The sequence below is a fragment of the Sinocyclocheilus anshuiensis genome, unplaced genomic scaffold, assembly GCF_001515605.1.
Source record: "Sinocyclocheilus anshuiensis isolate Anshui unplaced genomic scaffold, SAMN03320099.WGS_v1.1 scaffold2394, whole genome shotgun sequence".
Taxonomy (NCBI): domain Eukaryota; kingdom Metazoa; phylum Chordata; class Actinopteri; order Cypriniformes; family Cyprinidae; genus Sinocyclocheilus; species Sinocyclocheilus anshuiensis.
The window spans coordinates 280,648-288,714 of NW_015555876.1; the positions used below are offsets into that span (position 1 = coordinate 280,648).

At 38.3% G+C, this 8,067-nt stretch overlaps 1 pseudogene; it reads right to left on the reverse strand.

Moving 5' to 3' along the window:
• Positions 1–2,329: 2,329 nt before the first annotated feature.
• On the reverse strand, positions 2,330–2,993 carry LOC107675674 (ribonuclease Y-like; annotated as a pseudogene).
• Positions 2,994–8,067: the final 5,074 nt, after the last annotated feature.

Consider the following 8,067-nt stretch of genomic DNA (forward strand, 5'->3'; position numbering starts at 1 on the left):
GACTTGACTTTGACTTGATATTCATGACTTGAGACTTGACTTGGACTTTCATTCAATAAATATCTGTTTGTTTTTGAAAGCACCAAAACCTAACCAAGTGACGTAGCAGGCAAGCAGAGAGAGCTAACGTAAGAGCGTGGACACAGTGTTGCCAACTTAGCGACTTTGTCGCTAGATTTAGCGACTTTTCAGACCCCTTTAGCGACTTTTTTCCAAAAAAGCGCCTAGCGACAAATCTAGCGACTTCTTGGACAAACCTTATTTAGTTTCTGAGACTCGCCGGTACTGCCGCACGAGCACGAGGTTTTGTTTTCCCAGCGCGCACACACCTCTCTCTGCGTCTGCTCTGTTCAGCAAGCGGCTGTTAAAAAAAAAAATATTCTGTCGCTTTGAACTCTGTTTTACATGCAAACATAGCCGAAATCACAGCACAGCCATTGTCTTCATCTTATGTGTATTTGATTTAATTAGACGGCGTCGTGATTATGAATCAGGATTTTTTTGTGCAGATTAACATCTAACGGAGAGCTGGTAGTCTTAATGGGCAGCGTTTCAGTCTCTATTTCATATTCATCCCGTTGTCTTACATCAGAAACAAAAAAGATATACCAGTGAAAACAGTTTTATTGAGAATTTGGCTGCATTAAAATACAGTTCGTGAGCACTATCAAATTAAATTTTTTGCAAGTTCAATGCATTGTAAATGGTTATTCACTGTTTATAAGGAAATGTCAGTTTTGTTTTTGTTTTGTTTTTTTTGAGTGAAAAGCCTAAGGATAGTTTATGGGGATGCATAAAAGGAAAAAAAATCATACAGAGTTGCGAACCCAGGATTTTGTGCAGATTAACATCTAACGGAGAGCTGGTAGTCTTAATGGGCAGCATTTCAGTTTCTATTTCATATCCATCCCGTTGGCTTACATCAGAAACAAAAAAGATATACCTGTGAAAACAGTTTTATTGAAAATTTGGCTGCATTAAAATACAGTTTGTGAGCACTATCAAATTTAATGTTTTGCAAGTTCAGTGCATTGTAAATGGTTATTCACTGTTTATAAGGAAATGTCAGTTTTGTTTTTGTTTTGTTTTTTGAGTGAAAAACCTAAGGATAGTTTATGGGGATGCATACCCAACCATGCTTACACAAAAAATCAAAACAAAACAAAAACCCTCAAACTTGCAAGCACAGCCATGCGCATGCAAACAAACAATACACTTTCACTCATACACGCGCACACACATTCACTCACAAATATTAATAAAACACTCACTCAAATCTCCCCCTCCTCTCTCTCTCTCTCTCTCTCTCTCTCTCTCTCTCTCTCACTCACACACACACACACACACACACACACACATAGACAGATTAATAATGTACATTATAAACAGGTACAAGGTTTGTGTGATTCAATTATTAATATTTGTTCTTGTTGTTATTCTTTTGTTAAAAAAGGAAGGATCTAACTTAAGGATGTGTTAATGTCCCATAAAGGTGATGCCTGATTGAAGAATGCCATTTGGTGGCATAGAAACCATTATACTTGAATTGTTTAATACTTTTTCATGGTCTTCTGCAATGTTTGAGGCATATTGAAACAGCTGTACCTAAATATTTTTCATGCTTTTATGTTGGACTAATTTCAGTTACATTTACATTTTATGCTATGTAGTTTTAATGTTTATTAATTTTTTTATTTTTAGATTTTTATTGTATTAACAACTCAGCTGTATGTGGACACCTTTTGAGTAGAAATGCATATTGCAATTTTTTTGTTGCAAATAAAACTCCCATAGTCCATAACTACTGTAGTTTTAAGTTATTTTAATATATAAATTCTTTTAAATCATCAACATTTGTATGACTTGACAATGACTTGCTTGACCCAAGCTACGACTTGACTTGACTTACTTGATTCTCACAAAAATTTACTTGGACTTGCTTGAGACTTATAGGTTAAGACTTGAGACTTATTTGTGACTTGCACATGTGTGACTTAATCCCACCTCTGCTTGTCTGAGTCTGTTATAATAGGCTTGAGGTGTTTCATGCTGGCCCTGTTTGGTTTCTAGTCCTTGATCATACTCTAGGTCTGCGAATTCTGTCGGAGCAGGTGGTAGTCTGACTTTGTATGTGCAGGCCGTCCGTCCAAGAAGCTCCGCACCTAGAGGTTGTCCAAAGCAAATACAGTCTGTCTCTGTCGGTCACATTTCATTTCCAAATGAAAGTCTATGTCTTGTAGGTAAGCCTGAACATCTTGACTTCCTGCTGCGTTCAGCGTGAAATTGATGATGTTCCTGGCCAACTTGTCAAGGTCTTTCCTCTTGTCAGCTAGGTAATAGAGTGAGCTGGAGAGATATTTAGTGCTCCCTTGCTTTTCTTGTTGTATGGCACGCCCTGGATTGGTGACGCAGCTCTCCTGGGCAGGGGTGAGACCAGGGGCCGACTCGTCCTTGTTGGTTCAGGATGCAGCTTGTAGGCATGCTTGAGTTCCTCTCTGATCGTGTCGGATTCGTCACTCATGTGGTCAAGCTGTTGAGTCAAGCTGTCGATCTCATCTCTTGACCTTTCAAGGTGGGTTTCAAGGGATTTTATTCTGGCGTTCTTGTCTCTGAAGTCGGCCTTGGCTCTTTCCAGTAGCTGCTCAGCGTGCTGTAGCTTGTCAGCCAGATTATGTTGTGCAGCTTTTGTTTGTTCTAGCTCTTGTGTGGTGCTCATCAGCATTCTTTGAGTCTTTCGACTTCCTCTTTGGCACTCTGCTTCATCCCTCTGGATGCTTCCTGATGGTTCTCTGCTTTCAGTTCTAGCTGGTCGATGCGTCGCTGTGAGTGGATCAACTCTTTCTGGAGATGCGTGGCTTGTTTATCGCTGAGTTTGAGTGTGGCTATTAGCGTGTGGCTCAGGGATCCAGTGATCTTTGCAAGCTCTTTGTGGCTGTAGCTGGCACTTGGGTCCTGTACCACAATGCCATTATGTGGTCATCCAGCTGGTCTTGTGTGAGTGGGTGTTACACAGTAGGGAAACCTGGAAGAAACTGACACAGATCTTTAACAGGGGTATGTGAGCTGAGTGTGTAATGAGCAGTTCAGTGTTGTGTGCTGGAACATGGACCCTTGGTGAAGTGTACCGCTAACTTGTGTTCCCTGTGGGGAAAAGTTGTGATTACGGGATGGGGCGGCTGAAGAGATAGAGAAAGAGGAGAAGAGACAAGTTAAAGCAAAAAGGTAACAAAATAGTGTTTTTAATGACAACTACACTGCCCTACTGGAGGGATTTTTGTTGTTGTTATATCTTCTTCCTGACAGGAAGAAAATGCTAACAGCAACAATTGTAGTAGTTTTCTTATAGGATTGACCCCATACACGTGTGGACGTAAAACAAGTTTTGTTTGGAAGATTTTAGATGAATAGCAGTTCGCTTACTGTTCTCTTCTTAGTTCGTTTGACTTAGGCTGAGTAGGATGCCAAAGTTTGAAGAGAGAGCGTGGAGTGCTATGGGGGAAGAGATTTTACAGGGCTGTTTAATGTCTTGGTCAACACTGAATTCTCTATGATCACTGGATGATTCTCACAGGTTCGGTTTTAGAAATGGCTGGAGTAAAAGGGAGGTAGGAGACAGAAAAGACAAGAAAGAGTGCAACGAGGTTAAGGAAGGGAGACTGACTGGCAGGTGGATCAAATAAACCAATAGTTCTGCTATTGTTTGTGTCGACCCCCTTTATGCCAATTTGCGAGTGAACAGTTGTTGCTATTTGGTGTACACTTGAATAAAACGATGTCGCAACAGGAATTGGTGATAATAAAATGAATTTGAAATAAACAGAATCGATCAAATAGTGTCTTCTCTTTATTTAAAATAAATAGACGATAGGATGGATCATTCTTTATTTAAAGTGCCCCTATTATGCCATTTTTAAGGTTACTAATACTGTTTTATGAGTCTCCTAAAACAGGTTTACATGCATGCAAGGTCAAAAAACAGCAGCGTCTTCTCGATATGATGTTAACCACATGGATATTTTACTGTTTGTGGTGACGTTGGTGACGTAGAACGTGGACAGACATTATGCAAATGTGTTACTTCGTGACGTAGAGCCGTAACAGAATAAGATTTGAATTCCTGAAGACTCGTTTAGGCGATTGCGAGCCGACTCTTTTTTTTTGATAGACAATAACTTTATTTATCGTGTACTGTCGGCTTCACAACTTTGCAGATAGTTTATGTTCACATACAGCTACATGACACACTGCATGAAAGGTAATATTCGAAAAGGCATAATAGGGGCACTTTAAAATAAATAAAGATAACACTGGGCGTACGGTGGTATCAATAATGGTGGTGCTAAAATGTCAAAGAATCACCTAGGGTAAAAATGGATAGGGGATGAGAACAACTGAATGGAAATAAATTAATGGAAAGAAACAAAATTAGAAAACCTAAATAAAAAAATAGATAACAAAAGAAAAGGAATATTGAATGGCTGGTCTAATTGACAATAGATTTAGGATTACTAATGCAATACTGTGGCTGTAAGGCAATTAGCTGGAATTCATATGTTTGCCATAAACTAAATGACTGAGTCAAGTAAAGAGAGAGGAGAGTTCAAAGGTGGGCTTGAATAAAGGAAACACAAGATAGAGAGATCTATAATGTTAGCTAGAGTTGAGATGTGAAAGGGTTAAATCACTTCAGCAGAGTTCCACAACACACCGCATTCAGCATCAGCAAGCCTAATTAATTTAATTTCGCTTAGCTAACGGAGTTGTTTATAATACGGCAGCGAGGGATGCGCATGAGGACTTAAGGGTTACCCCGGAAGCCTACGTGCTGATAAAGTTCAAAGACAGCAATTACACGAAATGGCGGCACATTTCAGTCTTGCACAAACAATAGGCACTACTCAACACTCACAATACATCACATCAACACAAAAGACTTGTTTTCCTGCTTCTAATCCATCGTCAGGATCAATAGAGAAGATACAAACACAAGTGACTTGTTTTATGTTTACAATTTAGGTTAAACTGCCCGCGTTAATTCTCAACCAATATACAGAATTCAGGATCAATATACTCAAAGGTATCCGAATCCGTGAATCAGGACTGAGTTAACCAGTGAATGATTCAGAATTGATATTTAACACTTTATCAACTATTCATCCACCGATAAGTTGAGTTTAGAATATCTTACCACTTCTGGAGCAGGATATTATTCTTGTGGCCATCGATGATATTATCATGCAGTTATAATCACTGATTATGAGCAAGGTAACTGAATCGACAGTTTAAGAAAATAACTTGTAAACAAAATCAAGGCACTTGTCTGTAAAAATCAAACAATACTTTATTGAACTACTCTACACACAAACTAAACGAACACACACATACAGACACACACACACACATTCGTACAGCAGTGAGGAAAGGGGTGATGTTACAGAAATTTAATGGAGTCCGGAGTAACCAGCATTAGACACTATTTCTTAAACCGCAACCTGACAGAATAATACTAGCAATTCAACCTTAGAGAGTAAGGAGATTGTACTTGAGTTCGACTGCTTTGATGAGCGTGTTCCCTTTGTGACGTAGGTTGCTGGAGGGAATCACGGTGGTGCTGATTGGTTAACGGTTGGTCGATGGTGAGTTTTCCGGGAAACCACTCGAATGGTGAATGGATGGTTGAAGTTGCCGGGTGGAGCCTCGTGTACCGGTTTCCGGGTTACGTGTTGTTTTGCAACAAAGTTTCTTCCTCGGGAGAGCTGCTGGAGGCAGATTCTTTGTTCTTCGGCGAGGTTCAGCGAAGGCTTAAACGGAAAGGCAGAAGTCTTGTTGGAGGTGAGCAATGCAAGGCCACAAGTTGTAGGCGTAAAGCAAAGTAAGGGTGCTCCGATAATTTTTTTGGCCGATCACCAATTGTCGATCACAGGAAGCAGTATCTGCCGATACCAATCACCGATACCAATCTTTTTGAAGCCTTCTTTTTATCAAGTAGAATTATTTATAGTGATGCTCCAGTCAGGATTTTTACAGACATTCATTCAAGGCCTGAATTTCATTTTTGAAAATGGGGGGAATTCCCCTCATAGGTGGCTGTCATGTGTGTGTGTGGGGGGGGGGACATACTCCGTTTGCAGTGTATGCAGTTCACGTGCAGAACGTAAGCGGTGCATAAGAAGCACGAACTCATTGTGCTTTCACACAGAGGTCCGCTACTGATCCGTGGCTGTTTGCAAAAACACAACATTTATCCATTTTGATTTAAAATCTAAACGTTGTTACTGAAAAGGCTTTTTATAAATATAAGCAATAGTATGTGTGAATCTGGTGTTATGTGTGTGCTCTTTGAATGTGCATGAGCGCACCGTCTCTAGGAGAGCGCGCAAATGCTGAATGATTTAAAAACTGGCAAGAATTAAAAATAAATGAAAATGATCAACTTTAGTGACGATGCAACACTGCCTCAATTGTGCAAGTGACAATTCCTGTGTGAACTGTGCAGCTCGCTTATTGTGCAGACGCGATGTGGTGATTTGAAGCCAATTGCACATTTAGAGAGGGAAAGACAGAGCGCATGGTGATTCACTCACGCTGTTTGTGAAATTACGTCTCACAGAAAGTTTTCAAATAACTTCGTAAGTTATTTACTGAAGAAATATGAATTGTACCTCACCATCAGCATTATAATTATTTTACCCACGCCGGAAAGAGATTGAGAATGTGCCGGTGCATGTCATGCCAAACCTCTCACAGCTTGTATGTGTGATTGCCTGTGAAGTGTTGCTTGGCCATTTGGGTTCCATAGAAGGCTTGTTTTGGGGACAATGGAGGGTCTACTTCTTTGATCAGCTTTTATCTTTACAGCCCCCAGTTGAGAATAAGCAGATAAGGGAAGACAGTTGAGTCAGACTGATTACATTTTAGGGCCTTTGGCTGACTCAGTGGGGAATTGCCTTGATCCTAGCTAGTGTTCGTTTGGTGTTGTGTTCATTTGGTGAACTCTGGTTCATGGCAAATCCTACACAGCCTTCATAAATTATGCTCCAAAGTTATGGAATACATTACCATCAGATATTAGGGAAGCTAGTACACTCAGTATTTTTAAAAGGAAGTTAAAAACTTACATTTTTAACTTGGCTTTTCAGATTCAGGTTTTTTCCCCCATTACATGTGTTGTAGCAACTTTTATTTTGTTTGTTTTCTATTGAATATGTAGTATTAGGTCTTTTTTACCTTTATGCTTGATGTATTTGTTTTATTGTATGTAATGTTGTTGATGATTTAACTGTGTAATTCTTGATTATGTAAAGCACTCTGAGTCAAATTTTATGTTTGAAAAGTGCTATATAAATTAAGTTTTATTATTATTATTATTTGTGGTGGATGTATGACCACAACTAAGTGGCAAGTGTAATTTGTATAAAAATGTACATAAATCATTTTAACAGAACAAATCATGAATTGGTTTGTGATATTTCAGTTTTATTTAGATTGTCATAGTTAAAAAAGTGACATTTTTCTTAGAATGATTTTCATATTTGAAGAACACAATAAAATAATTTCAGTAAAATACATAAACATTTTTTGGAAAGGAGCAAAAATAAGAGAATGATTAGTAAAAAATAACATTTCCTAGATAAATTTAACGTGTTCTTGTAAAAAATCCACAAAAAAAAAGTTATGTTATATACAGTTTTAAGAAAATAATGGTTTATATATACACATATATATATATATATATATATATATATATATAAAACATTTAAAGGGACATTTTTCTTAAATGATTTTCATATTTGAAGAACACAATAAAACAATTTCAATAAAATACATACAAATATTTGAAAGGTAGCAAAAATAAAGTGAATTTTAAAAATAAAATTTGGTGGCTGGAACAATAGTTCTGCCCAGACGATAATGCGGAGCCATATAGTAAATATCAGTAATACACAGCATGCACGATACAAGGAAATGGTCAGAAACGCTTTGCTTGACTCCAAAAGAGTTTATTAGGACAGTAAACGCAAGTCCTAATGCATCATTTGTATTATCAACGTGAATGTTAAAATCTCA